Source organism: Triticum dicoccoides, chromosome 5B (assembly GCF_002162155.2).
Source record: "Triticum dicoccoides isolate Atlit2015 ecotype Zavitan chromosome 5B, WEW_v2.0, whole genome shotgun sequence".
In the NCBI taxonomy this organism is placed as follows: domain Eukaryota; kingdom Viridiplantae; phylum Streptophyta; class Magnoliopsida; order Poales; family Poaceae; genus Triticum; species Triticum dicoccoides.
The window spans coordinates 423383582-423398134 of NC_041389.1; the positions used below are offsets into that span (position 1 = coordinate 423383582).

A 14553-nucleotide genomic window follows, 5' to 3' on the forward strand; every position below is an offset into this window, starting at 1 on the left:
ATAGGTGCGATGAAGAGGAGGAAGAGTGACGGTCATGCCATTTTAACTGTATGCCTTCAATAAGCCATGAACTCTGTGCTGTGCCTGACTCCATGAATTTTTTGCAGATCGAGGAGAGCAATGAGATGGGCACGGAGGTGCCCCCGGCTGTTGACAACAAGGGCAAGCAGCCAGTTCATCTAATGCCCAGGTTGTGCTGCCGCCCACCATCGAGGAAAAATCAAAGATGCCAACGGTTGGCGACGGTGAGCGCATGGAGGAGCCCCCCCCCCCAGCAACAAGCACCGCAACTTCGACCACTACCATGAGGAGGGTGTCCCAACTCACTTCTGTAAGGTCATCCTTGCACCGAAGCTTTAGTGCATCCCCATGCCCTTGGACTTCACCAAGCACTTCGTCGCAGTGCCGACAAAGTTCAAGCTGAGGAACAACACCGTCTGCTCCTGGAGGGTGACGGTGAAGCTAATGAATGGCAGGGTGATCCTGGATCAGGGTTGGGCCACCTACACCACCGTTCATCAGATCAAGATCGGCTACATGGTGACGTTCAAGCTCCTCACTCCCGACACCCTCAAGGTCATCATCTTTGACGATGATGGCATTGTGGTGGTCAACAAGTCACGACAAAGCCTTCGCCGCCAAGGACTAGGGATGGGGCACCTCCTTCCTAAGTACTATCGAGTCTGCTTTATGGTTTATGCGTTGAACTATTTGACATATCGTTATGATGTGTGGTACTATGTTACCTAAACTATGCTGTTAAGTAGTTGATGCTTTGTTTATGCTCTGCTCTGCTTATGATGTGTGGTGCATGGTTATGACGAAGTGTGCTAGTAACCTCACCAACTAGCCAAAGAGGTTACCACATACCAGACATTGCAAACACCATGCCTTGGGTTTGTCCACTAACATGCAGGCAACCAAACACCAGGCACTGTGGTTCTGTCCATGCAGGCAAGAGGGTATGCAGACAACCAAACAACTTGCAGATGGTGCATTTGAGGCTGCATTTGCATAGCCAGGCTGAGTTGAGAAGGCTATGCAATGCAATTACAACAAATTTGAAAATTTGACTTGTTGACAAAATCAATTCACAAAATGAATTGCCCCTAAAAAAATCTCACTAGGATGACCTTTTTGAGTGGCGCCTGACATGAAGGCGCCACACCCTACGGTGCAACGCCCAGCTCTGGAGCGTTGCACAACTGTCCAGTGTGGAAGCCCTAGAGCTCGCACCTAGTAGTGCAGCGCCTCACAGCTAGGCACCAAACATGTAATGTGCAGCGCCTAACCCTTAGGCGTTGCACATTGACTTAGATGCAGCCACCGCGTGCTAGCCTCCCCACTCACCCGAGCAATCACAAAACCATGCAGCGGCGGCTGACTCCTCTCCCCCTCTCAATCCCCTCTCCCAAATCCTTCAGATCTGATGATTTCGTCCATGGATTTCTTCACCAATCCATCCTAGAAGGTAATCTCCTCCGATCTCCTTCTTTTTATCCATAAAATGTATGTTTTTTTTAAGATTTGGGGAACCCTTGTTTGATTAGATTAGAATCTTGCATGTATATAGATTAGTGGGACTTTAAAATTTGTAGATGATCTTTATTATTTTTGCAACCCTAGATTAGTTTATTTGTATTGAAAAGATATGCTTTGGATACATAGATTGACATGTTATTTCTATGGAAAAGATATTTCTATTGAACCTTGCATGAAGTAGGCCTAGTTTAGTTTATTTGTATTGAAATTATATTCGTATTGACAAGAATGCTTTGGATACATATGCTCTGAATCTTGAATATAGTAGCCCTACTTTAGTTTATTTGTATTGAAAAGATTTTCGTATTGACAAGAATGCTTTGTTTGAAATTTGTAGGATGATTTGGCTTCTCGATGATCACTGGGACCATCAACACCGGGCATACACTATGTCGGTGTAGTAGCGGGTAATAATGAAAGTGGTCGGTATTATGAATTTTGTGTTTATTTCAAACACAAATGCCCATATGTAATCTTATGATTTGCTTGTTTATAGGAGCTTCAACCTCTGAATATTCGGTCTCATGATGTCAACCTTGGGGGGATGCGCTATGATGAGCGACACATACCGTATGTAAGGGAGATAGGGCTCCTCCCTTTCATTCAATTGGTCAGCCGGTCGACGCCACCCCTCAATATTGTAGCAATCACCGCGCTTGTTGATCGTTGGAGGCTGGAGACACACTGTTTCCATCTTCGGACCAGGGAGATGACCGTGACGCTCCAGGATATTGCTATGATCTCCGGTCTTCCTATCGAGGGGAATCCTCTTTGTATGATCACCGATTCTGATGGGTGGCACGAGCAGATGCATGCCCTTATCGGTATGGTTCCTTCGGAGCCTCCAGAACCAGTAGCAGAAGACAAGAAGAAGGAAAGAGTCGCAACCGGTGCTCCATTCACCTGGATTGCATGGAACTTTGCTAACTGCCCTGAGGATGCTAATGAGGATGAGGTCAAGACATATGCTCGTGTTTACATGTGGTACGTTATATCCAGGACTAAGTTTGCTGATGGCACATGCAAGAATGCTCCATGGATGTGGCTGAAGGCGTTGACCGTCTTCGATAGCAAATGGAGTTGGGGTTCGGCGACACTGGATTACTTATATAGACAGGTAGATATTTGTTTCTTTTTCACTTCATTGCTACATTATTAATGCGATCTTCCTGTTAATTCAACCATGTTCTCTTTTATGTGCAGTTGGATGAAGCCTGTTGTAGGAAATCAAAGGACAGAGGTATTGGTGGTTGTATCCTCTCCCTTTTTGTATGGAGCTGGGTGTGATTGCCGTTTGGATGACCAAAGACCGTGAAGTATGAGTATTGGGACAACAAAGACGACCCACTACGGTACCCCACTTGGGCTTACAAGTGGGATGTGTTAAATGAGACGACGGATGATCCCTCGGTCATGTACAAGTTGTGCACGAGCGAGATGGACACGATTACGGCTGAGCAGGTGAGTCGACATTGCATAAGTGATACTCATGCTTCTTTTGTAACTCGAAGTCAGTTTTGCATTCTATGCTATGTTGCAGGTGGAATGAGAGCCGTATGGAAAAGGGGATTGTTTCGGTAACCCTGAAGACTTCATGCTAAATCCGATGTGCCTTAGGGATAGAGATCTTTGGCATATGCGGTGCCCACTCATATGCAACTGGGCGGTTGAGCTTCACATGCCACATCAGGTGTGCCGCCAGTTTGGTTTGTTCCAACCATACTCGTCGGAGTGGGAGGACACAGACAAGTTGCTTCACGCGTAAGATAGAATTAACCTTGAGCACTTAGCAGCTTGTCGGCGGTTTCGATGGTTCTAATATTCTGCTTCTAACTTGCAGGTTGGATAGGAGAAGGCAGCGGAAGATCAAGGATTGAGACAGGCATCACAGAAAGTATATCATATAGTTCGCGCTTAGTGTGGAGCAAGCTAAGGCCGGAAGACGATCCCTGCTTCGTGAGCACTGCCCGATAGTGTTCAACAACTATCTCACATGGTTTCTTGCAAGTACCCATGTGGAGATATGCAAGCCGGCGTATGATGAGGAGATTTTGGAAGATCCCACCGTCTTCGATGAGCTAACCCAGCACCAGTACAACAAATTAGTCAAGGAAGGCACCCGAGTCCCTTCAGCTCCAATGATGAACTTTGTGGTATTTGTATTTCCCTCTTTGCTTTCACATCCACACTATTCACTTCTTTGCTTGCCTAACACGTTAATGTCGTTTCTGTTCATAGCGTACCCAAATCAAAAAAGCAGCTGATGAGACCGAGACTACTCTGGAGACAACCCCAGTTGGGAAAGCGATGGGGAAGGTGCACTTCGAGCATTCATTAAGGTTCACATTTCCTTCAGTTGTCCATGTAACATGTCTTGCTACGTTCGATATCTCATTCACTTGTACATGTTGCAGTGCCAGGGCCAAAGGTTAAGGCGGTTATCGAACCTTGTCGGTTGTCGTGACCCTGAATATGTTTCACCTTAGCGGTCTAGGTCGGTGACACCATCAGATCCCACTTATGGCCATGGTGCTCATTTGGAGGATGATGATGTGGGTGTGGTCACCCAAGAGGTATGCCAATACCACATATTCAACTATTGATGCATTGCTAACTTTATCCTCACACACGGTCTTTTCCATATCGTTTGTTTTTGTAATAGGTTGGTGATGACATGACCTTGGGGACCTATCAAGTTCGGTCAGCATACATGTTAAAGCCTAGGAGGGGAATCAATAAATACACACGCAAAGACTTCACCGAAAGAGGCAAGAGAACGGTCGGCACCTCGCGGATGGCGGCTTTGGATGACTATGTGGATGAGGAGGTGTCAGATGAGGAGGAGGAACCGAAGCCGGAGCCGGTTGCTCGTGGTAAGAAGAAGAAGAAGATATCTGTCGGGAGGGGGGCAAGAGGCGGCAATAAGTGCGGAAGGAACTAGTCGTCGTTTGTTATGTAACTCGCCTAGTGGGCGTTTTCTTATGTCGAACTTGTTTATGTCGTTGAACTTGAAGTCATGGTAGCTCTTAGTAATGCTGAACTTGAAGTGATTGTAATCTCTAAGTAATGTTGAACTTGAAGTGATGGTCTTTTAGTAATGTTGTCTTTGCTGAAGTTGAAGAGGGGTTGAAAATGTCATAATGTTGATCATTACTGTTTATTTTGTGATGCTAGTATATGTGGCTGAAAATGTGCCTGAAATGACCGAGTTTGAGGGACAAAAAAACACCAAGTGTTGGTGCAACGCCTAGCTCAAAGGCGCCACACTGTATTGTGCAACGCCTCTGAGCTAGGCATTGCGCAATACAGTGTGGCGCGTGTGAGCTAGGCGCCATACCAACACTTAGCGGTTTTTTTGGCCCAAACTATGTGCAAACTTTTTGTTGCTCTCTGGATAGCTCTACCTAGCGGTGCAACGTCTCAGAGCTAGGCGTTGCATAGCATAGTGTGGTGCCTAGCTCTGGGGCGTTGCACCCCGGGTAGAGCTATCCAGAGAGCAACAGAAAATTTGCACTCGGTTTGGAGCCCAAAATTCGCTAAGTGTTGGTGTGGCGCCTAGCCCAGGAGAGCCACACTGTATTGTGCAACGCCTCTGAGCTAGGCGTAGCACAATATAGTATGGCGCCTCTTAGCATTACATGTGTGGCGCCTAGTTCTGAGGCACTGCACTGCTGGGTGCGGCCCCGGGGCTGCCACACTGGACAACTATGCAACATCCCGAAGATAGGCGATGCACTGTAGGGTGTGACACCTTCGTGTCAGGCGCCACCAAAAAGGTCAGTCGAGTGTTTTTTTTACAGGCAGTTTATTTTATGAATTGATTTTATTCACGGATCAAAATTGTTAAATTTGCTTGCAGCTATTGTAGACTACGGCAACCAAACCCGCTTGTTCCCGGCGACCTGTCGTTCGCTGATTTGCTCTCGGCGCTGAGCTCTCGGTGGCCATCGTCTGAGCCGAGAAAGTGACATGCGTGAACAGCCACATAATATAGTCACTTAGTCAGCAGAGCGACAAGCGAAGGTTCATTAAACTATGTAAACTTTGATGTCAGGCTCTTTCTTAGTCACCCAAGCGTGGAAAGCCCTCCATCGAAAAGAGACGAAGGAAAGGAAAACACGCTCGAGCCAGCACAACAATCACTAAACCGAGCAGAGCAGAGCCGCACCGCGTCTCGGCCGATCGATGGTATCGGGGATATGGAGGAGCCAGGGCGCGATCCGGCCGGAGCTCGGGGAGCCCGCGCCATGGCCTCGCCCGAGGCCGTGAGCTTCTACTGCCACACCTGCAGCTCCCGGTTGGAGCTCCCCTCCCCGCCCTCCCCCTTCCACTTCACCCTCTGCCCACGTTGCCGCCGGGACTACCTCGACGACTCCCCCGAGCCCCACCACGCGCCGCTGTCACCGCCGCCGCCGCCGCCGCCTCCACCACCCCTGTGCGCCGTACCCTGGCCGCCGGACCCGTTCACCTCTTCCACGCCACCGCCGCCTCCGACGATCCCACGCGTCTCGTCGCCGTCCTCTTCTTTCACGACGGTGCGGCCGCGGACTCTGGTGTCCCCGCGCACAGGGCCCTTGTCTTCCTCCGCAAGGCCGCCTTCGACGTCGACCGCTCCCGTGTCGTCCTCCTACTGCCCCGAGCGCTCAGCGGCATGTCGCGAATTCCGGCTCCTTTGCGAGCAGCGCCGGTCCTCGCCCGCCGTCTCTCCCCTGTCGTCCCCGTACTCCACCGCCTGCTCCTCCCCTCTGTTGGCGTCGCCGCCTCCCCCGCCCCCGCCACCGTTCCACCGCGGCGAGCTGCTATCCGAGTCGTTTCCTTTGACCTTGCGCTCGTCCACCGCCGAGGAGGCCATGTCACCGCCTCATGATCTGCTTCCTCCCCCGCCCCCGCCGCTGTTCCACCGCGGCGAGTTACTATCCGAGTCCTTTCCTTTGACCTTGCGCTCCTCCACCGCTGAGGAGACCACGTCACCGCCTCATGATCTGCTTCCTCCTCCGCCTCCGCCTTGGCTGTCGCTGGCGTCCGGTGGGACATGGGATGAATTCCTCTTCAATCCGTCCGACTCCGATGACGACAGCCCGCCACAGCCTCCTCCGCCGCCGGATGTATCTACCTACCACGCCATGTTCGACATGCCGCTCCAAGTCCAAAGCGGTGTGTCACAAGCGGCGGCGGCGTCTATTGCCGCCAACGACACGGTGTTCGAGTTCGACACGCCGCTTCAACGCGGCGGGTCACAAGCGGCGCCGCCGGAGTCCATCGCCGCCCTGCCCACCGTCACCGTCACGGACGCCGGGCTGGACTGCGTCGTCTGCACCGACCCCCTCCCGCCCTCGGCGCCCGCGCGCCGGCTCCCCTGCGGCCACCTGTACCACTCCCACTGCATCGTCACGTGGCTGTCCGAGCACAACTCCTGCCCAATCTGCCGCCGCAGCATCCCGACGATCGTCTCCGCCACAAGCGACATGGCGTCGTCGTCGGAGTCCCCCGCCGGGAGGCGAAGGCGATCTCTGCAGGTGCCAGGGGGGCGCCGGATCAGAAGGATCTGCAGCAGGCTGCTTCGAAACATGGAAATCGGCCGCGATCGTCAGACAAGCAGCAGCCGCGACCGCCAGACAAGCAGCGGCGGCGGCGATGTGCATGTCTGATGGCTGACATTGTCCTGCTGCACTCGTACGATCGTCCTTGCCACTCCCAGCTCGTTGCACCGAGATCATAGCCCAGCCATGTAATATTATAGTTACAGAACATGATTATCGAGTGTTGATAAGTAAGTATGTTGCCTGTAGTTACAAACTTACAATGGGAGCTTCACACAATCCAAAGTTGTATTACAAAATCATCATCAGCTGGGAGCCAAATGACTAGAAGAGGTGAGTGACAGGCCACCGAAAGATTTGAAGGAGTTGCTTACTTGCAGTTGGTAGTTTTTTCAATTCAGCAACAATCAGAATTTTGTATTTAGTCTTTGATGTGATATATAATTGGAGGGGTCAAAATAATGGCACATATCTATGAACTCTATGTGTGTAGACAATTCGCAGGTCCCGGAGCTAGTACAGTCCAGCTCAAATTATCTTTGGGCAACGGAAACCCAGTCCAGAACCTTCTTGAAACCTAGGAGTACGAGATAAACCAATCACGGCAGGGCAAAAAAACAGCATACATTGATCGACAACTACTCAGAAAGAGCTCAAAAAGTGTTCGAGGTCTAGGCTGCAACTTCCATCTAATGGAGTACGCATCAGAAGTTCAGAATAGCAATAACAGAGAAACGGAAATGTTTGCCAAGAAAGTACTCTAGACAGAACGAGGATCGCAAGAAAGCAAAATGAGTAGCTCATCTTGAACCGCCAAATATGGTGCCACTGTACTAGAGAAGCAATATTCTGCCAAGCAAGACCACGACAGGCGTCACCCAGGATGGGAACCACCACCAGTATGCATGTTCGATTTCACCCTAGTAATTCTCTCGCCACATTATTAAGCTTGAAAATTCCTCCTAGGAATTGGTTTTGAATCAAAGAGGCCTGATCTGAATGTTATGGACAAAACGCAACCTTAACTGGCTTTGAAGCGAAGCAGCGCATGAACAAACATGGAAGTTACTGACAAGTATGACTTGCCCATGAACAAATATGAATGCTACTGACAAATATGACTTGCCCATGAACAAATATGAATGCAAGTATGTTGTAGAGAAGGAATGAACTCACAGCAGGCCCTACATGTCATGCCCAACCATATGGAATGCAGAAACCAACACAATAATCGGTTGATGGACAAGTGATTCAGAAGGCTAACTACGCATCATGACCTGTTTCATGTAAAAACGCAAAAGATAATTGAGAATTATAGTGGGGAAAAACAGCGTGTCCCATTTCACAAAAGGAAAGAAAAAAAAGCATGTCACGAGCACATGCCCATTTCACACCACCCAAAAACTGAAGTACCGACGCACTCAAGCAAAAGCTCATGACAAAGAGGTTGGGTTGCCAGCTATGCATCATAAGCAGTAGTCATTTTGCTCGCAAGAGCTCTTATCATCCTGAATGCGAAGTAAAACACCCTATGTGACTTTTGCTTCATCATCATTAATCAAATTTGTAGGATGGCGACGCTGAGGCATGAACAGAGGAAGTTTCTTTCATGCCCACGGGAGCAGCATCCGCAACACTCTCTCCACTAACCATGGTTTGTGAATCCCCCTAATAAGACATAAAAGGATAGTTCAGTGTAAGTACAGGATTCGCGTACTTGTATAGACAAATCGCACAAGGCTACAGATTAGATAGTAGATGAAATAAGATTTGTTACATCAGTGCCATCTTCTCACAGTGAACAGCTTGGACTCACCCACAAATTCAAAGAGAATCACACTGCACTGTGAGGCAGCAATCAGGCTTGGAGTACATGATGCACTTGCTTCAGGCATCATATATGTAACACTCCGGCCATAGCCACCGGTTCCTGGCCGTTACGCCTGGCGGGATCTAGACTGACCCCACAGACTAACACTAGTCTTTTCTGCGCACTTTGTCCTCACTTGTGCGCACCAGGGACCAAATTCTTGGTCGGTCAACCATTCTAGAATCGCTCCAAGCCAAGCACGCTTAACTTTGGAGTTCTTTTAGAATGGGCTCCTGGTAAAGAAAGGAATTCCTTGTTGATGTGAGTAGTCTATCATTCCTGTTAAGCCAGACTCTCACATACAACCCCACCCAAAGGAACCAACGTCCTCGTCTGCCCATCAGGAATGTTCCCTCTTGGCACATGTATCTGCGTCTAGTCCGGCACATGTGCCATGCCGTGTACCACAACGGACCACACGCGCCATGCGCTGCATGTCCGCGCACCTGACCCGCACATGTCTGTGTAACCGCAAGGGTCAGCTCTACACCCCGGCCATAGCCATCCGTTCCTGGCTGTTACGCCTGGCGGGATCTAGACTGACCCCACAAACCAACACTAGTCTTTCCTGCACACTTTGTCCTCACTCGCGCACACCCGGGACCAACTTCCCGGTCGGTCACTCATCATAGAATCGCTCCAAGCCAAGCACGCTTAACTTTGGAGTTCTTTTCGAATGGGCTGCCAAAAAAGAAGGAATTCCTTGTTGATATGAGTACTCTATCATTCCTATTAAGCCAGACTCTCACAATATACCGGCTTCCTTAGGAATAATAATAAATGTTTATTAGTCAGACTCAGACATCACATACCAGCTAAGAAAGACCTGCCATTGAAGCTTGACTGCATCTAGAAAACAATAATATAAACTTGGTCACATGAGGACACTAGAATGGCTGATGGTCCATCAAGAAGAAAAAAGGAGACCAGTTGACCAGCATCACAGCCAGTAGTCTTATATGAGTATCATGAATAATAACATCTGGTTTTTTAACTAATTTTCATGTATCTCCACATCAATAGGTTGATAGCCTCCAAAAAAACTCAAGGCTATAATCTCAATTCTTAAGTTAGCTGCAACAGTAGGCTAAGTTGACTCAGGGAGATAAAATGCACCAATCTTGGATTTGCTTGCATGCTTAATGTTTTCATCAGTACCAAGTAAATCTTACTAGTTCCTGAGGTATGCAAGCAGACACAGCGAAGCAAAACAATGCAAATAACTTATTTCTCCATGTAATATACCCCATACAGTTGCTGCTAAACTAAAAAACTCTCTGCAACTTCAGTGCCATGGCAATCCGTTTCAAAAGGAAAACTATACAAAAGGAAATAAATGACCCAGGATGGATGGATGACTATTCAAGCTGAGAATAAAGGAGGGTCTGGAACTCAATCCACAACAAAGAGCCAAAGATAGCAAAATTTCACCGCTTAGCCTCTTGCTAAGTAGACATACTGCTAGTTACGTTCATTGGATTACATTCGCTAGATGTAGCTTATGTCTCCACTGTTTCCTTGATATATAAGTATATGAAACCAACACATGACCTTTCCACAGCACCAAAAACTTAAGTACCAACACATTTGTAAGAAAGCTCATCTCGTGAGAAGAAATACAGTATGATCAGTCCAAAGAGATTAGTTTTCAACTGGCAAAGAATTGGCCATAGGAAAGATCTCGACAACTTCCCTCATGCATTTCCCATGAACTCTCTTTCCGCTTTTCCCTAAAACTATCGAAGTCAGCACTTATCAGATTATACAATCACTCACGGTTGTCAGTTATGCAGCATATGTAGTGACTTTGATTACCAGGGAGTTGCCAAATCAAACATGATAGTGTTCTACTGTATCAAGACTTGCAATCAAACATTTTTTTTAATAAAAAACAGTTGACTCAAAGCACAGATTATCACAACTACAATAATCCAATGCCCTCAAGTAATTTAAATAAAATAAATCTAAGGACCAAACTTCTACAGACTTTACCAGGATCTTCAGGATAGACTCACCTTGTTGCACACCAAAGAAGGAGGCCACGCCATGATGTAGGGATGTGCGGGGCTTACATACGTACTATCACCAAAGAGCTTGCTTAGCTTTGCTGTTTCCAGGCAGAGGGATAGCAGAGATCCAGTACGTTCGTCAGTATACTCATCATACTTAGTTGACAAATAAACAAAACCATCGATAACCGCCTCAATGTACACTGTGGGATCATCCTTAGTGGCATCAATAAATGTAGTGAGCAGAAAAGTATCTCCCAGAACCCATTTCTGAACACCATCGTCATCAGCTCTCCAAAGCCAAACATGAAGCGTTCCTCTCTCTGCATCAGAGAGATCTATGCCAACCATACATAGCATCCCATCCTTGGTCTGACCAAGTCTGAATCGCGTAGAGCTAATCTGTCCCAAGAATGGCGGCAAATCCAGTCTAGAGAATTGCACTGTCGCAGTGTTGAGAACAAGTACATAGGGTCGACTCGTGTGCTTCCAGTAAACGAATCCATTCAGCTGCGTGCCAGGGTAAAACTTGATAATGTCGTGTGGCGGTGGCGGCGGGGTTTCCACCCATGGGAAAACCTGCCACTCCCTTGTCACCGTTGAGAAGACAGCTACGCAAGCCGGCGCCCGCTGGCGCGTGCTCTGGTGTTGGACACAGACCATACGGAACACCCGCTGGTCCTCTTCGGGGAAGACAATGTGGGCCTCAAGAGAGTCGGAGAATAGGATCTCCTCGGGCGGCCGGGGTAACAGATGCAGCGCCTGCGTGACAGGGTTGTAGGCAGCGATCTGGTGGGTGGCATCTTTGACGAGGACGACGTAGCCGGCGTGGAAGCTATGTAGCTTCCACCCGAGGGTGGAGTCGCCGCTGTCTTCCGGGAGACGGGTGAGGAAGAAATCGGAGCCGCGGACGGCGGCGGCGAGGTCCGGGTCGGAGCGGCTGCGGAGGGGGACGAAGGGAGGTACGGGGGCGCGGCAGGGTTCTCCGAAGAATCCAAGGAGCTGCGGTGGGTGGAGCGCCCGGAAGCGGCGGCGGAAGGCGGGGGACGAGCGGACGGCGTTGAGGAAGGTGCGGCAGGCGAGGGCGGCCCGGACGAGGCTCGGTAGGGAGGGAAGGAGGAGGAAGATCTCGCAGAGGAGGTCGTCGCTGATAGCGGAAATGGTGGTGAATGTCGCCGGTGGGCCTTTCGCCGGCGGCGGTAGCCCTAGCTCGGAGGCCATGGCGCCTGGAGACGAGAGGCGAGCCGCACGGGCAGGGCAGGGCCGGGCGGAAAATCCTATCTGTCGCTCGCTGCGGCAAACTGTCTACCAAAACGCACACTTCGAGCAAGCAGAGCGGTCTGCGATGGCCCGGGCTATTTTAAGCGTAGCATAGCACTTTTTTTTAGGTAAATGTTTGGAGACGGTGCGCCGGCGGAAGCTTCGGCCGGTCCAGTCCACGTGCGCACGCGCGATCCACTCGCGAGCAACCACGTGGCGTGATGGACCCGAGTTGACTAGTCCTCCTGCGTTATCCCGCGGATCTCGCCTCATCTCCGTCTTGCAGCTCCGCGGATCTTGCCCCATCCTCGTCTCTTGCGTCCATCGTTGCAGCACGCAGCGCCGACGCCCGCATCTCCTGTCTCCATCACAGCAACGCTTGAGGAGCTCGCCGTCGGCCATGGAAGATGAATCCCCGCGCGGCCATGGATGTAGATCTCACCCCGCCATGCTTACAGCCCCGTTCGCCATTGGATGCAGCAAGGCCGTTGACCAATCATATTCCCAGCGGTTGCAACTCCCACATGCCTCATGCTTCTGCCACGCCGCCGACGAGCCGGGCAGCGATGGGCAACACCAGAGGCTTCTGCAGAAACCGTCGCACCCCCTCATGTTGCAACCGTTTACAAAAAAGCTTCATCCCCCTTGATGGAAAGCTTCAACCGGATGTTGAGAAAGCTACAAGCTGTCAGCGCCATCGCCAGAAAGCTACAACCGTTGACATGAAATGCTACAACCTTCAATGAAAAAAGTTTCAACCGAAACGACACAAAAAGCCTTGACCAAGCGCTGCTAAAAAGAAAATAGCTACAACCATTGATAGAAAAGCTTCAACTGTAGTTGGAAAAAGCTCCAACCATTGAGAGAGAAAGCTACAATTAGACAATATGCAAATCAGAAAAGTTGCAACCGCTAACAGAAATGCTTCAATTGTATGTGTGAAAAGCTTCAACCGGCGACCGGCGAGGGGGAAAGCCACGAGCGGTGCCGGGTGTGGGCATGTTGGATATGCTACATTGTTTTTGTGTTGGAACCGACATTTTCTTTTGCTACGACCATGTGACATTTTCAATGCTGGTTGTAGCTTTTGCAACCGCCGGTTGTAGCTTTTTCGTTTGTCGTCCATGGCTTACAGCTTCACAGTTGAAGCTTTTTTCATTGTCGGATGAAGCTTTTTTTGTCGCCAGATGAAGCTTTTTTGTCACCGCTTGTAACTTTTCTTTGGTCGTTCATAGTTTTCCTTCATACGAGTTGAAACTTTTTCCATAGCTGGTTGAAGCTTTTTTTCGTCACCGATTGTAGCTTTTTTCGTCATAGGTTGCAGCACTAGGCATCTCCCTGGGCGCTCGATTTTTTTGTTGCAAGCGAGGGATGAGCGCCGGCAAGCACACCGGTGAGCATGCCGGTCAGCTCCGGTCCTCGGCATCGGAGCTACAACAGTTGCCACGGAAGCTACCACCATGGGTGGGCTGTTGCATGTGCGAAGCCGGTGATGAGGACGGCCGCCGAGGGCTGGGATTGGCGACCAGGGCGGCCGGCAAAGACGGACGGCGATCAGAGACGAGGAGGGCAGGCGAGGGGGTGGCGACGAGGGGAAACGTGTGCGACCAGCGAGACGGGGTTCCTTTTCCCGTCCGTGCTCGCGAGAGGAAGAAGACGACGCGATTGGATAAAGATCCAATGGATCGGGACGGGCCGATCTGACGGCTAGGGTTGGACCGGCCGAAGCGTTCGGCCGGTGCGTCGGCGCCTAGCATCGCCCTTTTTTTAGGGTTAAACTCCAACTTTATTCATGAAAGTTCACCTGGAGTGGGATACATCTGATATCGTGGGGAGTACCAAACCAAACGTGGCGTCCCGGACCTCTAGAAAAAGAAAATTTTGCTAAACTATGTGCTTCAACATTGACAGCACGACGTCAAACACAAAAGCAGGGGCGAAGCCAGAAAAAATTATTGCTGGTGTCATATTTGTAAGTATAGTGGTAGCATTGCGTATTTGTAAGAGTATCTTGTTACCTCTAAAGTAGGCTAGTGAAAAATCATTGGTGTCATTTGACACCATTGACCACATGCTAGCTCCGCCCCTGCACAAAAGTACAATGAAATGAAGATGCTCTGAGTTTTATCTCATTAACAATTGCCCCATATGGGCCCCTAGCATTTTTGTTGATGTCTGCCACCACCTGTTGGCAATCCGATGCAACCACAAAGTTTTGGACACCCAAGTCCTCTGCAAGTGCCAAGGCCTCCCGACATGCCATTGCTTCAAGGGAGTCTGGGTATGTAATCCCCTCAATCACTAGAGCTGAACTTCCCCAGATAATTTCCTT

General features: G+C 49.7%; 1 pseudogene; it reads right to left on the reverse strand.

The window, feature by feature from the left end:
- Positions 1-8358: 8358 nt before the first annotated feature.
- On the reverse strand, positions 8359-12215 carry LOC119305640 (annotated as a pseudogene).
- Positions 12216-14553: the final 2338 nt, after the last annotated feature.